The following is a 12962-nucleotide window of genomic DNA, read 5'->3' as shown; positions in this document are numbered from 1 at the left end:
TGAAAATAGGCTGGATTCTTCCCCCATAGACTGATAGAAATAACTTTCCCTAGGAAAATAGTCTCACATTCTAAAGTGACATTTCACTTTCTAAAAAACAAAATTACGCAAGCTAAAAAAGTTGCTATTTGGATCATCCTCCTACTCGGGAAGGTTAAAAAATAGAATATTTGCCAATTTAATTTTACCATTGAAGCCTATTTATGGAAATACAAGATTAATTTTTCATAGCAGTTTGGTTTATAATTAAGAATATGTGGTATAATGGTGCTAATATGCCCAATCAGGCTGGTAGAAACTCATAAATGCATGTATTATATGTCTCCACATGTTATCAGGGAGCTGATAACCATTCAAGATCTGATTTTTGGGGTACACCTGGTGATTCTCAGGGCTAATTACTCTTATGGATACTGGGGATCAAACCAGGGTTAGCTGTGTGCAAGGCAAGTACCTTACCTGCTGTACTATTGCTCCATCCCCAAGAACTCAGATATTTTTGTAATGAAGGGCTACAGTACTGAGCTTGTGAGAGTAGGAAATCTAAGGATTTGAGAGAAAAATATAACTCTTAATATCTTTCATGTCCTGGACCTGCTTACAACAAAAAGATGGCCATAATTACTACATAAAACTTAATATATGTATGTGTGTATATATATATATATATTTGCTACCAGAGACAAGCAATGAAATGCCAGATTATAGAGGCAGGTTTCCAGGAATAAGAATACAAAAAATGCCAGAAATAGATTTCTATAAGAGAGAAGATAAAAGAGATAATGTGGCATCTATAAAGTCAATATTCTTTCAAAACCAAATGAACATGGTGCCCCCAGAGTGATTCTTACCAACTCAATATGGTTTTCTTAAAAGCCAATTTTTATACTACATGTTCTGATGTCTTATCTGATGATTTTAAGCTTTGTAAGGAAAAATGAGATATAGAAAAATGGTCTAATAGAGTCTCCCACAAAGGAAGATAAAAGGCCAAATTTTCTTTGAAGGCGTTTCACAATTTGTGATTCCTTATCAAAAAGAACTCTTCACAGAATGAAAAGTAATGGGTTATCAGGCATCAGGGCTTCAGTTATCCCAGTGATATGAGTGAGTGGTAGAGCCATATATCCAAAACACAGATTCAACAGAACTGAAAACATGAGATCTAAGTGGCAACCACTGAAACTTTGTAATGTGCCTGTCAAGTTGTGGAGTGAGAGCTAGGATGGAAGGGATTCTGGGAACACTGGTGGAGGGAAGTTGACACTAGAGGAGAGATTGGCATTGAATTTTGTATGCCTGAAACTCAACTATCAGTAACTATGCAAATCATGGCTCTTTAAATAAATAAATAAATAAAAGAATAAAGATCTTAGATTTTGATAAGCTGAAAAACAGCTTTTCATGAAACGATAGAAGACAGTCATCAAGTTATAGCAACAACTGATAAAGCTGGCACATATTTATGGATAGGGACCATGCCTTACTCACAGGAAGCAAACAAACACAGAGTTAGTAAGTGATCTACTTTGCACCTAAACACTAAAGCATGTAGAATCATCTAAAGAGGAGAAATCCAGTAGCATATAAAAAAATAGTATGAAACCAATATTTAAAGCCAGGTAAAGCAGGGGGCAGGAGGACTCGTCAATGGTTGGAAGCTTGTCATAAGTGTGTGTGTGTGGGCAGGGGCTAAGGGCAGTTAGGATAGAAAAGGGACCATTATGACAGTAATATTTAGAAATTATCACTCTGGACAAAACTGAGTGTTGAAAATAGGTAAAGGGATATACAAGATAACCTTTCAGTATATGTATTGAAACCATAATGCCCAAAAGGCGAGAAGGAGAAAGAGCAGGAGGGAGTGAGAGAGGGTGGGAGAAAGAAAGACAGAGAGAAACAGAGAGAACACAGGGGGAGGAAGGATGAGAGGAGAAACTGGGGACATTGGTGGTGGGAAATGTACACTGGTGAAGGCATGGGTGTTGGAACATTATATAACTAAAACTCAATCATGAACAACCTTGTAATTGTGTATCTTATTGGGATTCAATAACTTTTTCTTAAATAAAGAGAAACCCACCTAGAGAGATAGTACAGGGGCTAAGGTGCTTGCTTGCCTTGCTCACTGCTAACTCCTGAGAACCAAGTATGTTTCCTGAAGCACCAGCAGGAGTGAGTCCTGAGCATAGTAGGGTGTGCCCCCCCCCCAAACAAAACAATAAAAACCTCCAAAGTCAAAAAGAGAAGAACCCCAAAGATAGGTATTTCTTCTATCACTAGTGACTCAGTTATATTAGCATGAATACCATTAATTTTTTGTTTGGTTTGGCTTTGGTTTTGAGGTTATATCTTGCTGTGCTCTAGGTTTACTCCTGGCTCTGTGCTCAGCAATTACATATGGTGTGGGGGATTAAACCCAAGTCGACTGTGTGCAAGTCAACACCTTACCTTACATGTACACTCTCCAGGCCCAAAAATGTACTGTTGCAACAATAGCTTTTTCACTGGGTCCATAGAAAGAGATCAATGGGCTAAGTGCATGCTCATGAAAGTAAACCCCAGCACCATACCAGGATATGCCCTCAAATATTTTTTAGTTTATGAAACCTAGTTAAATTAACTATACATCTCTTCCATAAGGACATGACTGTAACTCATAATCAACACCTAATGGAGGAAAAGACAAGTAAATATAGCTCACCGTATAAAAAATATAATGTTAAACATTAAACTATGTTCCGGTGACTGCTGCTTTACAAGTTGTCACCACAGAGGGTATGATCTATGTGATAGATCACTGGAATATAGAGTTCAGGAGAGATTAATTGTTCTAACAGAATACGTGTTACATTTCATTTTTCTTAATTGCACAGTCCTGGGTTGAAGCAATATTATGGGGGGCAAGGCATTTCCTTTGCATGAGGCCGATCTGGGTTTGATCACCAGTATCCAGTATGGTCCCCTAATCCTGCCAGGAGTGATTCTTGAGTGTAGAGCCAGGCATAAGCCCTGACAACTTCCAGGTGTGGCCTCAAACAAACAAACAAGAAGCACTGAGGTGGCTATTCAGAGAGCATTCAAAGAACATTCGGGTATTTTTCTCTCAAGTCCAAAACAGAGCATAATGGATTTAAGAAAGGGAAGCTCTCACAAATTTGCACCTGGATCTCAGAAATGGTGGAATCAATGTCATTTGTGAATTTGCTCCAAAAATGATAGCAGAATTCAAGTTTTTTCCTATTTGGTCTGTAAGAGAGAGTGACTGCATACCAAAAGCACTTTTGCTTTGCTCCCTTCTCTCATGTGGGTTTCTCCAGGCCCTTTTAGAAAACTTGGGGCTTCAGTGAGCACACTGGAAACCAGTGACCCATCTCAAGCATTTCATCTTACGAGAAAATTGAAATTCAGAGATTACTTGACTTTTTAAGGGCATGACTGCTTGGATTTTGGATCAGGTTTATGTCTTGGCATTTAGAGACAGAGTGCTGTTTACACTCAAATACTTCTAGGGAAAACATCTTTATGTGTGAGTTACAGCTTTAAAGATTTCCTTTTCTAAGTCTAAGTCAGTGTTCCTCAATACCGGGCAATTCAGCACCTCAGAAAATATTTTTCAGTGTGTGGATGCATTTTTGGTTCTCACAACCTGAAGGGTTAGGTACCACTGGCATCTAATATCCAAAGGGAATTCTAAACATCTTACAATGCACAGGTCAGCCCCTCAATTCAAATAATTATACAATCCAAAATGTCAATAGTTACACATACCAATATAAGAACTAAAAGAAATATATATCTAAAACAATAACTCTTACATCAGTTTCTAGCAGCACAGTACCATTCACAATACCCAAAGGGTGGAAACAACCCAGATGCCCACCAACTCATGAGTGAATAAATAATAAGTGGTAAATTCATGCGAGATTACTCGGCCATCAAATGGAATGAGTTATTAATACTCATATGTTATGGATAAACATACATTATTTTAATTGAAAAATACAGACACAAAAGGTGACTTATTTTTAGAGACCAGAGTAATAGTATAGCATTTGCTTTGCATGTGGCTGACCTGGGTTTGATCCCCTGCATCCCTTATGATCCTCAAGGCACCGCCAGGAGTAATTTCTAAATGTAGAGCCAGGAGTAACCCCTGAGCTTCTCCAGGTACCGTCCCCCCAAAAGTGACATTTTATATTCTACTTACATGAGGTATCTAGAATATGTAAATTCATAGAGATAGACCTCATAGTATAAATCGTCAGGGTCTGGGAAGAAAAGAGTACTAGAGACTGTCCAGTGAGAACATAATCTTCATTGGAAGTGATGAAAATGTTTTGGGACTGACAGCTGCACAACACTAAAATTGCCCAATTCTATGTTATATCAATTTTAACTCATTCATTCATATAACATAGAATTGGGTAGGGTGTTTGCCTTGCACATGGCCCACCTGGGTTCGATTCCTCCGCCCCTCTTAGAGAGCTCGGCAAGCTACCGAGAGTATCTCGCCTGCATGCCAGAGCCTGGCAAGCTACCCGTGGCATATTCAACATGTCCAAAACAGTAACAAACAGTCTCACAATGGAGAGGTTACTGGTGCCTGCTCGAGCAAATTGATGAGCAACGGGATAACAGTGACATGAATTTTACCTCAACTCAAAAAATGTCCAAAGTTGCTCAGATTTAGAAACCAATTCTAAGCTTATACACTAAGAACTATCTTCATCTTACTAAGTGAAAAGCATAGAGGATCCCATCAAAATTTGAAGCCAGAGTGATAATACAGTGGACAGGGCACTTGCCTCGTATGCAGCTGACCCAGATTCAATATCCAGCACCCCATATGTTAACCCCAGCCCATGAGGAGGGATCCCTGAGTCAGGAGTAAGCCCCAAGCACCACAGGGTGTGGCACAAAAAATAAAAAGCACCAAGCATTAATGAGTTAAAAACAACAATAATAAAGTAGGCTGGGGATGCAGCTCAGCTGTAGAGCACTTGTGTTGCATAGGTGAGGCCCTGGATTCAATCCCTGACACTGCAAAGTAAAGTATCCGATCCCTAAATACCTCACTTGCTTTCCTAGTGGAAGCTTAGACAGCAAAAAACAATGACTGTTTTCCTCCCTGAGCAGATATATATATATATACATATATCACTGTTATAAAATTATGAAGATAAGATTTTATGATAAGAATGCATCAAAACTACAAAGGCATGGATATGACATAATGAAGACTAACTCAGACTTAATATAGGCCAGTAAATTAAATAACTGTCTTTAAATGTGTGCCTTCACTTAAACTATAAACCAGGAAGCTGTCAAATAAAATTCGAAGCCACCTTTCTTCCACTAAGTCTTAAGAGTAGAGCTCTAAGAGTTTTTTGGACTAAAGGAGCCATACATATCTATGACTCCAAAGATATTGTATTTTAATTTAGCAAACAAAGACAGCACTACTGTTGTTTCTCTATACCATGACTATGTTTAGGTTTAATTTTTTTGACAAGTTATTTTGTTTTCTTTTCATTATTTAAAAATTATTTTAATTTTTTTCTTTTACATAGAGTTGTTCATGATTTTGTTTCAGTCATAGAATATTCCAACATTTGTCCCTCAACCAGTGTACATTCCCTCCCACAACCACCCCATCCAAACTGCCTCTACAGCAGGAACCTCTCTCTCTCTCTCTCTCTCTCTCTCTCTCTCTCTCTCTTTTCTTTGGGGAATTATGGTTTGCAGGACAGGTGCTAAAAGATTATCATGCATGCCCCGTTACCCACTTTCAACTCTCAATTCTTGTCCAGAGTGATCATTACCTACTATCACTGTCATAGTGGGCCTTTCTCTATTCTAACTGCCCTCCCCCCACCCAACTTGTGACATTCTTCCAACCAAAACAACCCGAGTTTCTGAGAACAGAAAGCTGGAGAAAGAAACAGGTACATCTAAACAATGGAATACTACATAGCCACCAGGAAAAATTGTCATGAAATTTGCTTTTAGATGGATGGACATGAAGAGTATCAGACTGAGTGAAATGAATCAGGAGAGGGACAGACAGAGAATGAATGCACTCATTTGTGGGATATAAAAATACATGGTATGAGACCAATACCCTTTTAATGGCTGCATAGTGTATATATAAAATATCTTTTATTGGGAAGGGGCACACCCAGCTGTGCTCAGGGCTTACTCCTGGCTCTGCTCAGTAATCTGTCCTGTCAGGATTTAGGAGACTTTTACGTGGTGTGCAGGGATCAAGTACTGGTGAGCTGCTTGCAAGGCAAGGGCATGGGTCATCCGGCATCAGGACTTCAGTTCTACTGGTGATATGGGTGAGGAGAAGAGCCATATATCCAAAACACAGACTCAACAACACTGAAAACATGAGATCTAAGCTGCAACCACTGAAACTTTATAATGTACCTATCAAGTTTACAGGCAGGAATGGGGTGGGATTCGGTTGGGGATGGAATATGGGAGCACTGGTGGAGGGAAATTGACACTGATGGTGGGATTGGTGTTGAAATATTATATGCCTAAAACTCAACTATCAATAAATTTGTAAATTACAGTTCTTTAATTCACTGTATCACTATCATCCTGTTGTTCATCGATTTACTCGAGCAGGCGCCAGTAACGTCTCCATTCGGCCTAGCCCTGAGATTTTAGCAGCCTCTCCTTACTCGCTTTTCCCAATGATTGGAGGCTCTTTCAGGGTCAGGGGAATGAGACCTGTTATTGTTACTGTTTTTGCCATATCAAATATGCCATGGGGAGCTTGCCAGGCTCTGCCATGCAGGCAGGACACTCTCGGTAGCTTGCTGGGCTCTCTGAGAAGTTTATATATATATATTTCCCTCTATGATTTTATGGAAAATGGGTAGGGAGTGTCTTATGATGTGATGTGCAGGGTCCAGGAATATGTTCACTCATGAATAAGGCTCAGCCCAAGCGTGTGGAAAGAGGCCAGGAGCATGGCTGTGGTTGGGTACTGGAGGTCGGCTACTGGGGCTGGGTCCCTTGGGGCGGGGAGGGCTCTCACCTGCCCCCCTCTTGGGTGCACCGAATGGAAACAGCCTCTGGCGCAAAATCCGGTGGCATGGTTATAGGAGCCTCAATTTATGCTCCCTTCCGGGAAAGCAGCTTTGAGTTCTTTAATGAAAAAGTAAAAAATTGGGGCTGAAGCAATAGCATAGCGGGTAGGGCATTTGCCTTGCACGCGGCCAACCCAGGTTTGATTCCCAGCATCCCATATTCTCCCCTGAGCACTGCCAGAAGTAATTCCTGAGTGCATAAGTCAGGAGTAACCCCTGTGCAACACCGGGTGTGACCCAAAAAGCAAAAAAAAAAAAAAAAGTAAAAAATTAATAATAAATTTTAAAAGAGCTTTACTCGTTACCACAACTTTAAAAAAATATATTGAATTACAATGAGATACATAGTTACATTGTTCATGATTGGGTTTTAATGTACCATGTTCAAACACTCATCCCTTCACCAGTGTACATTTTCCACTGCCAGTGTCCCCAGTTTCCCTCCTGCCACCAACACCTTACCCCTCCCTCCTTCCTCCCCCCTCCCCTCTCTGCTATATGTTTGTAATACAGGTACTGACATACCATAACGTATATCCCTTTGTCTACTTTCAATATTCAGTCCTTATCCAGAGTGATCATTTCCAACTGTTATTGTCATGCTTTGGTTTAATTTTTACAAACACATTTACAATAGGTATTACAAGCATACCATGTTCTCACCTCCAGCTGTACTGCCTGGTGACCCCATTCCTCCACCAATGACCCCAGGGATAGTTTTATACTCGACTATCAATAACATGTTACCATTAAGTTTGGAGAGTGAAAACAGAAACTAACTTGTCAGATTAAAGTTTTATAGACCTACAATATTCTTGATAAAAGCCATTTCCAAAGACTACATATTGGAAGCTGGAGCGATAACACAGCGGGTAGGGCATTTGCCTTGCACGCAACCAACCCAGGTTCAATTTCTCCGTCCCTCTCAGAGAGCCTAGCAAGCTACCGAGAGTATGGCGCTCGCAAAGCAGAGCCTGGCAAGTTCCCCGTGGCGTATTCGATATGCTGAAACCAGTAACAACAAGTCTCACAATGGAGACGTTACTGGTGACTGCTCGAGCAAATCTGAGCAACGGGATGACATATTGGAAGAAAAGAAAAGAATGCTAAATAGGACCAACAGTTCAAAGGGCTGAAACACAAGCCAGCATGCATAGGGTCCTGGGTTCAATCCCCAGCACCGAGTGGCCTTCCAAGCACCACTGGGTATAACTTGGTGGCCTAGCATCACTGGGGAGATTCTTTAAAATTTAAATTATCTTTTTTAACTACTCTCTACACATAGGAATTGTCTGCTATCATTCAGATTGTGTGTGTGTGTGTGTGTGTATATATATATATATATATATATATGTATATATATATATCAGTTTCCATGTGACAAAGTAAAATTAATTTTTCACAATTTGTGGCTAAATATTATTCCCATTTGGAAAAAGATGAATAGAAATACCTTATGTTTTGCTCTTATTACGACAGCATAGTGAATTTCCTCGGAAGCCCCATTCTTGGTTTTGGGGGTGTTTATCAGGGGGGTGCATCCACTCGTCAACAGGGTTTACTTCTTCTCTGTGCTTAAGAGATCATTCCTTGTGGCAATCAGGGGACAATATGTGATGACAGGGATAGAACTCAAGTTGGCTATATTTAAGATAAGCACCCCACCTGCTATATTATTGGTCTGGTCCCGATTCTTGTTTTTATTTATTCATTTTTTATCAAGGCACCATAACTTACAAAGTACTAGAGTTTGGGGCTCACCGTGTTCCAATATCAATCCCACCACAGTGTTACATTCCCCCCACCAATATTCCCAGGTTCCCCAGCACCTCACCACCTGCCTCTAAGACAGGCAGATTTTTAAATTTGGCTGTTGTAGTTTGGGTCTCCTGCTTTCAGTGATGCCGGCTCTGTGGTTTAGATACATACATACACCTCACCTCTACACTTGCAATGTGCCTGAGGCCCCTAATTCCTGTCCCTATTTCCTCCTTTCCACCCTCTTCTTACTTTCCCACTAGATCTCTTTGCATACATACTTGCCCTCTTTTCTATATTCTAGGGTCAAGGGTATTCTAGATATCTTCCTTTAAGCCCTTGCCCCGTTATTCTATATACTAAATAGTGAGATCATCTGGTATTTATCCTTAATATTCTGTCTTACTTCTTAATGTAAAGACAGGGAAACTGACCATCAATAACTGCATAGTAGGCTAGTAGTATCAAAACTGCTGCCATAGCCCTTAGAATATACAGTGAATTCTGATATGGAAAAGAAGACTAATTCAAAACCGATTACTTTAAAACTTTTGGGCTAGCAAGATAGTTCAGGGTTAAGGTACTTGCCTCGCACATGACCGTACGTGGTTTTATCCCCTATCACCACAGATGGACCCCTGAACACCGCCAGGAGTGATTCCTGAGTATAAAGCCAGAAGTAAGCCCTGATCACTACCCCATGTGAGCCCCCCAAACATAAAAATTAAATAAACTCTACTCACTGTAAAAGTGTAGTATTTAGAAGAAAACAGACATAAGAAATAAAGTCAATAAGAAATAAGCTTGCAAGTTGCTTTGTAAAGTACTGAGACTTGCCAGTTTGTCATGAACATACCAGTTGCTCAGGAGGAGGCATGATGTAAAAACAGAATACATTTTTCACTTTTACCTAAAGATGAGTAGATATTCTAGTATAATGGACATTGATTTTGTGATCTCTCCCAGAAACTATTTTGTGCACCAATATATACACATTTGTAAAATTCTCATACTTTTTTCTGTTTGAAAAGTGTTCTCTACTAAAATCTTCTAAACAATTAGATTCATACATTCTTTTAAACAGCATCTTCCCTTGTTTTCTCATACTGTTAAAGTGTCCTGTGCTACATTAAACTGTGTGCCAAGAAAACCACGAAGGGAAAAATACCTCTTTCAATCAGAAACAGGGACTTTCACAAAGGCTGGGCAAGTGGTGTCTTGAACCAATTACTTTTGGCATAAGCCACACAGCACGCATGCAGCTAACACTTGCTGAGGGATCCGGTTAGCTACTTTGGTGACTGCTGGCAGCACCACGGCCTATCAAATTACTGCAGTCCGGGATCACTGCCGCTCAGAAGACTTTGACATGGGAGGCACTGTACTGTTGGATCTACATGTTTTCCAGTCGTTGACCTAAGTGGCAATTTCCCTTTACCTGTCAGTGGAGGCCCCATGTTTAGATAAATACATGAAGATCATCATTGGTCTTTGAATAACACTTTCTGCTCTGTCTTTCACAAAAAAAAATTACTCCTAGGCTTTTGACAGACTTTATACACTACTGGGGACTCTGGTATTCTGAATATGATTTATTGGAAGAAAATAAAAACTGGGGCAGGAAAGAGCTCAGGGGGTGGAGCACATGCTTTGCGTGCAGGAAGCCCAGGTTCAATCTTCAGCACCACATAGTTTCCCCAGCACCACTGGGAATGACCCTGACCACAGTCAGAAGTAGCCCCCGAGTACAGTCAGGTGTGCTGAGCCCTCTCCCAAAATAAAAACAGAGGGGCCAGAGTGATAGTTGAGTGTTTGCCTTGCATGCGGCCGACCTGGATATAATCCCCACCATCCCATATGGCCCCCCAATCACAGCCAGGAATGATTCCTGAGAGCAAGGGCCTCTGAACTATTGCCGGGTTGAGCCCCCCCCCAAAAAAACTTAAAAAATTAAAATAGATATGACAAAGAAGACTTAGGTTAAAGGTCTCTGTTTCTCCATTTACATGCTATGAACTTTAAAATCTTTCTCAAGACACAGTTATACAATATAAAACTGAAAGCAACAGTCCCTATTTATATCATAGGACTATTTTACAACTTAAAATGACACAGGAGAAATATCTGAGTTATGCAGTATTCTACATATGCCTGTTACTATCAAAATAGCTATGTAGTCCTAAGAGAAGTAAATATTAAACCCAAGCTTGAAGCTCATTTATCACAAAATATTTCAACACCACTTGCAACGGACATTGATGATGAACTTTTAGAAATTAAATATAGAGGTGTTCTCAACCTTTCCCTACATTGTTTTAAAAGTTTTTCATGGGCTGGAGCAATAGTACAGCAAGTAGAGTGCTTACTTTGCATATGATTGACCCAAGTTCAATCCACAGAATCACTGAGCCACACCAGGGCTGATCCCTGAGCGCAGAGCAAAGAATAAGATCTGAGCACTGGTGGGTGTGCTCCAAAACCCAAAAAATCAGTTTTAAAAATTATTTCATGTCACATAAAAGTTTTTCTCCCATATATTTATAATTCTTCAAAATCACATTTGCTAAATTTACCTCAATTTACATTTTTAACCTAAATTGCACGATTTTCCAGATTTTGTAATTTGTCAGATTTCATGATTTCCTGGCTCCTAAATTAATGAGGTTAATATGTCTTTGTGATTTCCTCTGCTGGTCCTTTGTATGAGACATTGAGCTGTATTTCTGAGAATCTTTGCCAAGCCCAGTAAAAACTTCATTGTACATTGCCAGAGTAGAAAAACATGAGCTCACAGTAACATCTTTTTGTCCCCACTAACCATGTCAGCAATTTACAAGTGTAACCAGGCTAAGTGAATAAGGCTCCTCGAGTAAATTAGGACAAAATCTTTCTGAAATTCAGGGTACTACTGATGCTTTTACAGTGCTAAATTCAGGGTATACTGATGCTTTCACACAAAAAAATGCTATTACAAGTATCTGTAGTTTTATAAAATTACCTTCTTTTGAAACAATCCCTTATCTTCAGATTAGAGACATTCTCATCTGTGCAGATTACATGATCATGTCCTGTCTTTAACAGCATGTAAAGTATACTTGAGGAAGCATCTTTTTTGTTTAGTTTTTGGCTTTGGACCACACCCAGCAGTGCTTATGGCTTACTCCCCGGCTCTGCATTCAGGGATCACAACTGGCAAGCTCGGGGGACTTTATGGGATGCCGAGATCAAACCTGGGTCGGCCAAGTGCAATGCAAGCACCCTACCAACTGTACTACTGCTCCGGTTCCCTGAGCATCTCTTAACATTTAAGTACCTAATGAGCTACTTGCTGGTGATATGTTGATAATTCTGAAAAGGAAAAGAAACAAGACGTGTGTTGCCCTGTCTCATTAAAGTTATCTTCTCCATATAGCCAGAACATTCAAGAATCAAGAATATTATCCAAATCCACTAAATTCTTGAAATTAGTTGAGAGCATAACCATGATGAACTGGCATTTGTTGACAGCTGACTTGGGGTTAGGATATGGTATGGACTAGTCCTACAGCTTTAATTATAATTAAAAATGCAGTGACTAGGTGGCTGGTGAAATAGTACAGAGGGAAGGGCACTTGCTGCCCATACAGCTGACTGAGGTTCAATCCCCGGCATCCAGGATGGTTCCCTAGCCCCTGCAGGAGTGATCGCTGAGTGTAGAGCCAGGAGTAAGCCCTCAACACAGCTAGGTGTGGCCCCAAAACAAAAAATACAGGGGTTGGAGAGAGAGAGAGTGCAGCAGGTAAGGTGCCTGCCTTGCACACAATTCACCTGGGTTCAGTCCCCGGTACCAGTAACATCTCCATTGTGAGACTTGCTGTTACTGTTTTTGGCATATCGAATATGCCACGGGTAGCTTGCAGGCGGGATACTCTCAGTAGTTTGTTGGGCTCTCCAAGAGGGACTGAGGAACTGAACCCGGGTCAGCCATATGCAAGGCAAATGTCCTACCCATTGTGCTATTACTCCAGTCCTTCTATACATCACTACTTTAAAAAGAAAACTTACTAACACTAAACAGAAATACAATTTAGGTGTTCAGAAACACACACACATACACAG

General features: G+C 40.3%; 1 protein-coding gene and 1 long non-coding RNA gene across 2 annotated transcripts in view; one reads left to right on the top strand and one right to left on the bottom strand.

Moving 5' to 3' along the window:
• Nucleotides 1-12962, bottom strand: part of LOC101551542 (transmembrane gamma-carboxyglutamic acid protein 1) — a 129692-nt gene that overhangs the window by 50106 nt on the left and 66624 nt on the right. The window lies entirely within an intron of this gene.
• LOC129400023 (uncharacterized) overlaps nucleotides 1-12962 on the top strand; it is a 112204-nt gene that overhangs the window by 42943 nt on the left and 56299 nt on the right. The window lies entirely within an intron of this gene.

The sequence above is a fragment of the Sorex araneus genome, chromosome X (genome assembly GCF_027595985.1).
Source record: "Sorex araneus isolate mSorAra2 chromosome X, mSorAra2.pri, whole genome shotgun sequence".
Classification (NCBI taxonomy): Eukaryota; Metazoa; Chordata; class Mammalia; order Eulipotyphla; family Soricidae; genus Sorex; species Sorex araneus.
The sequence above is the reverse complement of the archived record's forward strand: the minus strand, read 5'-3'. Positions and strand labels throughout refer to the sequence as shown.